Consider the following 10,830-nt stretch of genomic DNA (forward strand, 5'->3'; position numbering starts at 1 on the left):
CTACTACTACTACTACTACTACTACTAATAATAATATTCACATTTAATCTAACTATTTCCCGTTACTACTACTGCTACTACTACTATGTCTACTACTAATCACATGTAAGTCTAATAGCTCTTTTCCTTTCCCCTCAGGTATCTGCTGTTCTATCACAAGCAGTTCCTGGAGTATGAGTAGCCTTACCTTGTAGACCGCTGACTCTGCGGAGAACCAACCAACCCAACGCTCAAAGAGATGAGGAACCAACCAATGACTGTGGAACAGAGGACGATAAAACACGAACACACAAACCTACCTGAAACTGACTATACCAGTTACTACTACCCCCCTAGACAGGGGTGACAGTCTAACATAAACAATGACTAATAGTGAAAAATCATGCAAAACTTGTTCAAAAACAGCACTGAGCTCCCGGCATCTACTTGACACAACTGAATGGAGAAAGAGAATGAGAAAAAATGGAGATGAGTGAGTGTGAAGGAGCTCTCCCTCTCTCTCCCTCACTCCGCCCCTTTTCTGACGTTGGGGCGGAGCCTTGTCGAGAGTGATTGACAGTTCTGTGGAGAGGAACTCGGGGGAAGAGGGCACAGTGGGACTCAAACCCCCAAAACTACAGTATTGATTTGTGAATTCTTGTTTCTTTCCTCATGGTGCTCTCGTTTCCACTGAAAAGCATTTACCATACAGTGACGATGGGAGGAGACTGTCCACAGTCTTCATATGCATACACAACTGAATGCAAAAAATATATACTTCAACAACAGAACAAAGTATGGTATTATTTAAAATAAAATAGCAAACAAGATCTAGTTATGATTCTTATCATTTGAATTTAGTTCTGGAATATGCTGTATGATCCTCTAGTACATCTATTTTTTTAAAGAGGAAAAGTGAGAGAACTGAGAGCACGAGACGCCATCCTTGCTAGTTTCCTGGTAAACTCAGCCAAACATGAAAAATGGACTTGGAGCAAACTGAACGTACCCATGTTCAAACTATTTTTTTGTTGATTTATTTTCTTGTTTCATTTTGGTTGAGGGAATATCTATTTTTTAATTTAGCGACTCGTTCATTGAAATAGTTTGTGTACCATTTCTTTCCAGTGTCCACGTTAATCTCATCGTTGTGTTTTGTTGCGGTGCAGTAATGTCCCTTCCTTGCTGTCATGGGACCTTCAGAAGACGTTATTTCCATGTAGGATTCTTTATCGTGGAAAGTGTTGTTGGGTATATAATGATGGTGTTGATTTAAATTGGCTCACTTTTGGCTGTTGACATTTTTGAGCTATAGGTTTCTTGTGGCATTATGAAGTAGAGGCAATGTATTCTCTGTAGCTTGGTCCCAGATCTGTTTGTGCTGTCTTGCTAAAACTCTTATAGTAGCTGGCAAGCCATCACAAACAGATCTGGGACCAGGCCATGGCTATCGGACTGCTGTGGGTCTTTTTAGAAGACCTCTGCAACACAGTAGGGTGGATACCTGGGGCAAATCGCTTGCTATTCCCCATATACTGCAGAGACAAATGTAGTTCTCTAGGGAATAGTGGGCCATTTCAAACACAGACCTCTAGAGTCTGTCAACTAAAGCGATGTGCTAACGTAAGCCTCCTGCAACACAGCTTTGCAGGTCTAGGGCAAAACTGAAATGGCTCACTATTCCCTATATAGTGCACTACTTTTAATTCTGTCCAATAGTTGTGCACTACATAGGGAATAGTGTGCCATTTTGGACGCATGTCCGTCTCTGTCTTAATGTCGCCTTGGGCAATAATACCTCGACGCCTACACCTCTTCTGTTACAAGACTCCGTTGACTGATTTTTGTACTGTTGTTGGGGGGGATAAATGGCGATGATGAAGGATTGCACGTACACGGTGGCGCTGTCTGTTTGCTGCACACTCTCCAGCTTTGAATCCATCAGTGTTCTCTTAATATCCACAACAACAACCACATGTGGCTTGTTTAGACCAAGGTTGTGTTCATTAGGCAACAAATAGAGAACTCACAAACGGGGAGGGACTGCTTGGGCTTGTCCAATGAGAAACGCTAATTTAAATGTTCCGTGGCAAAACGTTTTAAAACGTTATCCATTGCGTTCCCTGACGACCCAATGTGTCTTGTGGTAGGTTGCCTCTGCAGTGCAGTAACACAGTGCTCTATCCTATCGGTATGCTGTCTGAATTCTGAGTCTAAAAAGAAAGAACACAAATGTGTTGTTGGGTATTTTATGTTTGAATATCACTGTGTATGTAAAGTTTTAAAAAGAAATGTGGGAAAATGTATACCACATTGATACCGCAACACTTTGGGTCTGGTCCAGCTGCTCGGGAAACAAACAAACAATACAAATAAATAAAACATATCTATCCTCAGGTCTGGTACAGATAGTCCATTATTGAACCCTGAGTCAGAAAAGATGGTTGAAGAACAGAGAAATCACACATTTAAATGGTCGCATCACCAAGGCTTCCGATGAGAAGAGCGCCACCCAGAGGTCAATCAGGAACGCAGCCCTAAAGTGTAAGAAGGTGAGAGGAGAGACATTGTCCGTTTAGTGATTAAACTCAAAAAAACTCATGTGGTCCTTTTTTCTCTTTAATTAGAACATACTCTGTCTCCATTGCCTGATTTCTGCCGTTTCAAATCTATTCCATCTTTTCTCTAGTGCAGTGTGCAGTTTCGTGGTGTTGAATGACAGCGTTTGGATAGAAATGCATTTAGTAGAAATGAATGTCCGATAGAAAGAATAGGAAATGATGTCAGCTATTCAATCTTTAAAGCTCAGTGTTTCCCGTCACTGAATACATCCCTGTTGGTAAACCACCAACACAGAGACAGAAGATGGAGAACTGCCTGCCACAGATGTGGATACTAGTTTCCCTGAAGCCCTCTATAGTGTAGTTTGGGGCGGCAGGGAGCCTAGTGGTTAGAGATCCTCCGTGTGCACAGTTGTGTACGTCATCCATTTCGTATGTTATCGAATGTGTATGTGCTTAAGATCCCGTTCAAGCTCTTTTGATGCATGATGCTTACTAACTTGTTTCTCTTGCTGTGTCACTCTGTTTCCCTGAAGCCTTCCATAGTAGTTAGACTCGTTCCAATAGATCCTAGTGGAGTCGATAACCTCATGGTAGCTTTAGGAAATGTCAGTTTAGATGGCATATTATGCCTTACTTCATTCTCAGGTCCTGCAGCCTAAGAATTGACCACTCCCACTCTTTGTGTCTACAGTCGTAGCCCAAGGTTTTGAGAATAACACAAATATTAATTTTCACAAAGTCTGCTGCCTCAGTGTCTTTGGATATGTTTGTCAGATGTTACATTTCATAAGTGTCAAAGGCATTTATTGACAATTACATGAAGTTGTAATTATTTTTCAAGACCTCTGCAATCCGTCCTGGCATGCTGTCAATTAACTTCTGGACGACGTCCTGACTGATGGCAGCCCATTCTTGCATAATCAATGCTTGGAGTTTGTCAGAATGTGTGGGTTTTTGTTTGTCCACCCACCACTATGAGGATTGACCACAAGTTCTCAATGGGATTAAGGTTTGGGGAGTTTTGTGGCCATGCACCCAAAATATTGATGTTTTGTTCCCCGAGCCACTTAGTTATCACTTTTGCCTTATGGCAAGGTGCTCCATCATGCTGGAAAAGGCATTGTTCGTCACCAAACTGTTCCTGGATGGTTGGGAGAAGTTGCTCTCGGAGGATGTGTTGGTACCATTCTTTATTCATGGCTGTGTTCTTAGGCAAAATTATGAGTGAGCCCACTCCCTTGGCTGAGAAGCAACCCCACACATGAATGGTCTGAGGATGCTGTACTGGTGGCATGACACAGGGCTGATGGTAGTGCTCACCTTGTCTTCTCCGGACAAGCTTTTTTCCGGATGCCCCAAACAATCACGAAGGGGATTCATCAAAAAAAGGACTTCACACCAGTCCCCAGCAGTCCAATCCCTGTACCTTATGCAGAATATTAGTCTGTCCCTGCCTGCCTTTCTTTCTTGACATCAAGCCATCCTCCAAAAGTCTTTGCCTCACTGGGCGTGCAGATGCTCACACCTGCCTGCATTCTGCTCTGCTGCCATTCCTGAGCTCTGTACTGGTGGCGCCCTGAAGCCTTCTTCACAACAATTGAACCGCTCTCCTTGAAGTTCTTGATGATCCGATAAATGGTTGATTTAGGTGCAATCTTACTGGCAGCAATATCGGCAATATCACCTGTGAAGCCCTTTTTGTGCAAAGCAATGACGACGGCACTTGTTTCCTTGCAGGAAACCATGGTTGACAGAGGAAGAACAATGATTCCAAGCACCACCCTCCTTTTGAAGCTTCCATTCTGTTATTCAACCTCAATCAGCAGAGTGATCTCCAGCCTTGTCCTCGTCAATTCTCACACCTGTGTTAACGAGAGAATCACTGACATGATGTCAGCTGGTCCTTTTGTGGAAGGGCTGAAATGCAGTGTAAATGTTTTTGGGGGATTCAGTTAATTTGCATGGTAAAGAGGGACTTTGAAATTCATCTGATCACTCTTCATAACATTCTGGAGTATATGCAAATTGCCATCATACAAGCTGAGGCAGCAGACTTTGTGAAAATTAATATTTGTGTCATTCTCAAACTTTTGGCCATGACTGTATGTTTCCATTGTTTCGGTGAGGTTTTCACTGTTTGGGTGGTGATTGGCTGAGGCTGCTCTATGTGGTCTCACAGGTATATAGTACAACATGACTACAATAGTTCTATATTAATAAATGGGACACCATTCACCTTTCCCGGAAATCCTTTTAATGCATGTCTGTAGACTGCACATTGCAAGAGTAGAGATTTGACTGCACTTCTACTGCAGTAGCTAGCTATACTGTCAGTGCTACCGGGGCAATTTTAGTTTGGAGGAAGGCTGTTGCTAACCTACACTCTTTGGTTCAGGACTTCAGGATGCCATGTGGGGATGAGAGAGATGGTTGTTTGCTGTGCTCCTGCATGGATACTGGATGGACTGGTGTGGAACTAAAGTCACTTGATGGATTACTTTTGTGTACATTGTCCATTGAGTTGTTTTTTTTAGTCCAAGACAAGTGTGTGAAGGAAACCGCCCCTAGACTTTCCAGAAGTGACTGTTTCCCTATCATTATTAGATGATGGAAGACAGGAGTACAGGCCTTGGTAAGGTATGGAATTATCTGGTTATGTCTGCTGTGGGGAGGACCGGCTCATGGTAATGACTGGGGCGGAATCAGTGGAATGGTGTCACATCAAGCACATGGTTTCAATGTGTATGATGCCATTCCATTTGCTCCGTTCCGGCCATTTATTATGAGCGGTCCTCACCTCAGCTCCCTCCACTGTCGATTCAGAAATCACAGGCCTGAGTAGGAAAAGACACCATGGAGAATCTAGTCACTGTTTCATGTAGTAGTGTATTTTCACCACAGAGGGCCAGTGTTTCACTGAATGTTCCTGGGCCCTGATAGGGACGTGACGTGACTAAATGTATTCTGTTTTTGGATTTTGGGATTATTAATCAATTCTCGAATCTCTTACACTTATTAAAGTCAGGATTTAGGCTTACTGTGTACATCATTATGATGGACAATGTGGTAAGGAGATCAACTCTCAAGCTTTTCATGAAGAAGCACACGCACACATGCCACTGCAATATTTTTATGAGCAAACAAAGGAACAATATTTCTAAGGAACAGCAATAATATTAACAATGCTAACTATATATTTTGTACAAAAACATTACATAATGTCAGAATGGAATCGGAGAGAGAGAGAATGCCCCTGAGCAATACTAATTCCTTGTACAGAGGCAAACAAATTAAACCATTCAGCAACAGACTCCAGTTGAGAAGAGTGGAGTGGGTAGAAGTTGTCCCTAACCACTGATACAGGGTCAATCTTGTCTCCCTTGGTGGTAATGCTTGAGGGTAGGTGATACATTGTCCTATTAGGAAGCTGTCCTAGTGTGGACAGGAGCATGTCCTAGTGTGGGCAGGAGCATGTCCTAGTATGGACAGGAGAATGTCCTAATATGGACAGGAGCGTGTCCTAGTGTGGACAGGAGCGTGTCCTAGTGTGGACAGGGGGTGTCCTAGTGTCCTAGTGTGGACAGGGGCGTGTCCTAGTGTGGACAGGGCGTGTGGACAGGTGTCCTAGTGTGGACAGGGGCCTGTCCTCGTGTCCCTGTCCTCGTGTGGACAGGGGCGTGTCCTAGTGTGGACAGGGGAGTGTCCTAGTGTGGACAGGGGAGTGTCCTAGTGTGGACAGGGGCCTGTCCTAGTGTGGACAGGGGCCTGTCCTAGTGTGGACAGGGGCCTGTCCTAGTGTGGTCACCGTAAGATAATCAACCATCATCATCCATAGCAACTTCTATCTACTGAGAATATTAGTAGTAATGGACACATGGTGAATGGAGGCTATAGAGTTGCCCTTTATATCACAATAACCATGTTGGCTCGCTATTTGCAACAGCCTGAAACTTTGTATAGCTAATAACATATCAATTTACGTCAGCACTTGTAGGATGTGTAGTCATGGTCCCCATTCTGTAAGGTCTACAGACAATGTAGCCAAGCCAGGGTGCCATGGTTGGATGAAAATGTGCTGCTATCCTAACATATTACCCACTGCAGGTTGTAAACAAACAACAGCATGTAATATTGTAATCTCAAATGAAGTGTAATAAGCATGAGAAATGTAAAAGAAACGATAAGGCCATGGTCAGTTTTTTTATTAGTCAAAAAAGCTCTGAAAAGGTTTTTCACAAAGCAAAGATACAGCGGCCACTCAATGGAGGTAGAAGCCTGATTATGGAGCCTGTGCTCTCATTCACACGGAACAGTATTGGGAACCACTGCTCTGTCAATTGCAAATAAAATGTGATGGTATTCAAAATGTAAAGACAATCCAATAGTTTATATCATAGGAGGCTGCTGAGGGAGAATGGCTCATAATCATGGTTGGAACGGAACAAAGGGAATGGCATCAATGGCACTATGGGTCAGGTGAACCTTTATGGAAGAGGAGAAGGCTTTGTACTGACTGTTCTAGCTAGATCTACAGTATAGTACACACTACCATATAGGCATAGATCCATCCACAGGTTATACCTGTGAGATTTAGGAGTAAATTAACACTGCTGCACCCTGTAGAGGGGTACAATGTTTTCTAGCCCTTCTCAAAGTCACATCACTCAGACTGGAGGCCTCAGCGTGACCTCTGACCTCCCAAAGCGAGGGCACACTGGGAACGGAGGTCAATTCAACGTCTATTCCACGTTGAAATGACGTGGAAACAATGTTGATTGAACTAGTGTGTGCCCAGTGGTAATGGTCCATATGCCAGTGTGCCAGAGCTGACCTGTCAGGCAGTGTGGGATAGGTTGGTGATTGTCCTGCCCTGGGCCTGGGGAGCCTGTGATGAGCTCAGCATCTCAAACACAACATGACTCGGCAAGCCTGAAGACCAGCTATAAAATGTGGGTCAGATGCAGGTCAAACAGCTGCCAAACTAAAGGTAACTATTTCAAATAATGAATCCACGATGCGGTAGAGATTTATCAGTGTTTGTAGACCTGCAGTGTTTCTGACGACTGTCATTTTGAATTGTAACTGATCGGACTGTGGATTTGTTCTTTGGGCTTTGAAGAAATGATGCTTGATGGAGAAACAGATTAGCACTGCTTAATTTACAGCAAAGAAGACCACTACAGTATTCAATACCTGCTGAAGCAAAGACTGGTCTTTCTTGGACATTATTCTGTAACTGCAACATAACAGCAATAGCAACAATTTATAAATGAGGTGAAACGTGACATGAGATGGTTTCAAAAAGGACTGGACAATAGGATGGAAAAATGCATTGTCTTTGCTATCTAAACTATCAAACAGTTCTATTCAGCTTGGATGAAAACTATCAAACAGTTCTATTCAATGAAACATGCATTGTCTTTGCTATCTAAACTATCAAACAGTTCTATTCATGCATTGATCTAAACTATCAAACAATGTTGATTCAGCTCTTTGCTATCTAAACTATCAAACAGACATGACAATGTTGACTTGACTTGAATTACAGCACACATTGGAGTCTATACAGTCTAGCAGCAGTTTGGTTAGTGATTAGCCTTGGTCGATGCCATGCTAATACCGTCAATATAACAAAATGTCAGCATTCATCTCTGTAGTAGGACTCTGCATCCTTACTGGTCATGTGACCTGACCAAGAAACACTGGGCTATAATAATAATAACCCGACCAAGAAACACTCTGGGCTAGAATTATAATTTGGGCCCTGAGTTTTTCCTGGTGAGGTCACCTGGTACCCATACTGGGTACAATATCTACTCATTCTACACTTCTACTAATCATGGCCTTGGACTGAATACTGTATCAAATAAAACACTGTGTACACTACACACACACACACACACACACACACACACACACACAGAAACTGTTCAATTACATAGTAAGGGTGCATTCATAGTTATCGGGGGACTTCATACAGTCATCATTAGGTCATGTGATTCCAACTCTGTAACTCTGTTCAGCTGTGCGCTGTAGGTCCATGACGAATATGATGAATATTTATTAATATATATATTCATATATATTTATTCCACAGCAAATATGTGTCTTTCTGAGCTTAAAAAAACCCACTAAGGTCAACCATAATGTTAAACTGACTTTACGGAGTCCATATTTGGACAGTATAAGTCTCAGCAGGACTTGTGCCAGCAAATTAACCATGTGGGATATCATGTGTTTTTATGTCATGTCAAAGTAGTCCCAGTATCTCTACTGTTCCTCCTCTCTCTGTAGTAAGTCATTAGATAACCAAACTACACCTTGATGTAGTGATCCAGAGGTGATGTGGCCTGCTGCTCACTGTTGTGTTAAGTAATACAGTATCTAAGAATAGAGGCATGTTACTAATTCCACATTCTGCCCACCATTTTGGACACAATCTTTGTAAACAGACAATATGCACACAGTGAGTCTGCTATAGTCCTAGTCTCACTTTGGCATGCTTCCTACGTCCTAGTCTGGTATTTATCTTGGCTACAGGACAATGTGACAAAGACTGAGGTGGTGGTTCACCCTGCTAGTGTAAACATATGTGCAGGGAATCCTTGTTCTCCATGGTTAAGTCTCGTCTGCTGTCAATCAGTAACCGTGGGTAACAGTCTGGGACATGTCAAAATGCTCTGCAGCGGAAAACGATGTTTCTTATTAGACAATTTCAGGTAGCACTTCCCGGTTTCAGTCCCTTTTCTTCCGTTTGGGGCCTAATGAACACAACCCTGTTCTGGTCCTCACATGATCCTGTCACTGTCCACCAGCGTCAATACACTCAGTACACATCTTCAGCTTTCCACCCAAACACCAGAGAGCAGTCACAACTACAGTTTGTATTCTCTCCTTTATGAAGATATCACAATGTATGGGTTTTACGACCAGGAAAACCCAATGTCGTGTCATTGTATGTCTTTTGAGAAAGTAAAGAAAGAGTTGATAAACAGAGCTATGAGACATAAAGAACATGTTAACAGCCGTTGAGGAGTAGACACCATGAGGGCTTAGTTCCATTGGCATTTTTTTCATCTCGTCCACTGGGAGAAGAAAATGCTTACAAAATATCACACCATGAGATCAACTACAATCACTCTCCCTATGTGAGCTGTTCATAGGGTATGATAACAGGTCAGGATGACCGATTCCACCTGCAGAAACAACTGTGTGTGTGTGTGTGTGTGTGTGTGTGTGTGTGTGTGTGTGTGTGTGTGTGTGTGTGTGTGTGTGTGTGTGTGTGTGTGATGAGCATGTGAGGTTGAGGGAGAGTTGATGTGAAATCAAAGATGTCTGTATAGATCACACATAAGGGATGCATTAGATTTAACAAGCTTCAAATGCTGGTCTGCAGGTCTCCATTGAGCAGCGTGCTTGAGTCTCCGTGGGGTCATTCATCATGCGCGACTTGTCCTGTTTGCTGTCGCTGCGCTGTCTCCATCCAGCCCGCTCGACCTTCTTCCGTACAGAACGTTCTGAAGCTTCTTGAAGTTCTCCGACAGGAACGCGTAAAGGATGGGGTTGGCACACGCAGTTAGCGTAGTCCAGGACCACCACGAAGGCAAAGGTGCTTCTCAGGAAGGGCGTGGGTGGAGATGGTTCTGTCACCGACGTCGCATTGAAGACATAGAAGGGCAGCCAGCAGAAGACTTAACACGGCAACCACGATGGACACCATGCGGTTACCTTCCTCTCCAGCGCTTCCTCTTAGTGGACCGACACGGATCTCCTAGTTTAATTTCCACCTAAAAAATGATAGATTTTATTTGTATAGCAATCTTTAAAAAAAACAATATTAGAAGACCCGACACAGATCCCTGAGGACTTCACTTTAAAAGTAGTAATAATTATAGATTTGATCTGTATAGCCCACTTTAAAATATAAGGTAAATATAGCTACATTTCAAGGCACTTCACCGCACAGGCAAAAACAAAAGAAGAAAAGGATAGATTAAAGTAGACATACTGTGCTACCATTACAACATACGATAGGTCACAACAAACGATAAGTCACAATAATTTGGTCAGGATGAAATGAAAATAAAAGTATAGAAAGATGGCAGTAGTCAGTCTCATCTATGTCGGTCTGCCTTGGTCTCAGGAGGTGACACTGATTATGTCCTAATATGGACACCGTAGTGGTGGCAGAACGATGTAAAACAAGTACGACCTTAATGATGATGGTGAGGTAACACAGGCAGGTGACCATGAGACTGACCTTGATGATGATGAGAAGGTAACACAG

At 42.9% G+C, this 10,830-nt stretch overlaps 2 pseudogenes; one reads left to right on the plus strand and one right to left on the minus strand.

Annotated features, from left to right (window-relative positions):
• LOC135531021 (ubiquitin carboxyl-terminal hydrolase 22-like) overlaps positions 1–809 on the plus strand; it is a 34,075-nt pseudogene extending 33,266 nt beyond the window's left edge.
• Positions 810–9,299: 8,490 nt separating this feature from the next.
• The window catches only part of LOC135531022 (somatostatin receptor type 2-like), a 28,013-nt pseudogene continuing 26,482 nt past the window's right edge, over positions 9,300–10,830 (minus strand).

Source organism: Oncorhynchus masou, unplaced genomic scaffold, assembly GCF_036934945.1.
Source record: "Oncorhynchus masou masou isolate Uvic2021 unplaced genomic scaffold, UVic_Omas_1.1 unplaced_scaffold_1493, whole genome shotgun sequence".
Taxonomy (NCBI): domain Eukaryota; kingdom Metazoa; phylum Chordata; class Actinopteri; order Salmoniformes; family Salmonidae; genus Oncorhynchus; species Oncorhynchus masou.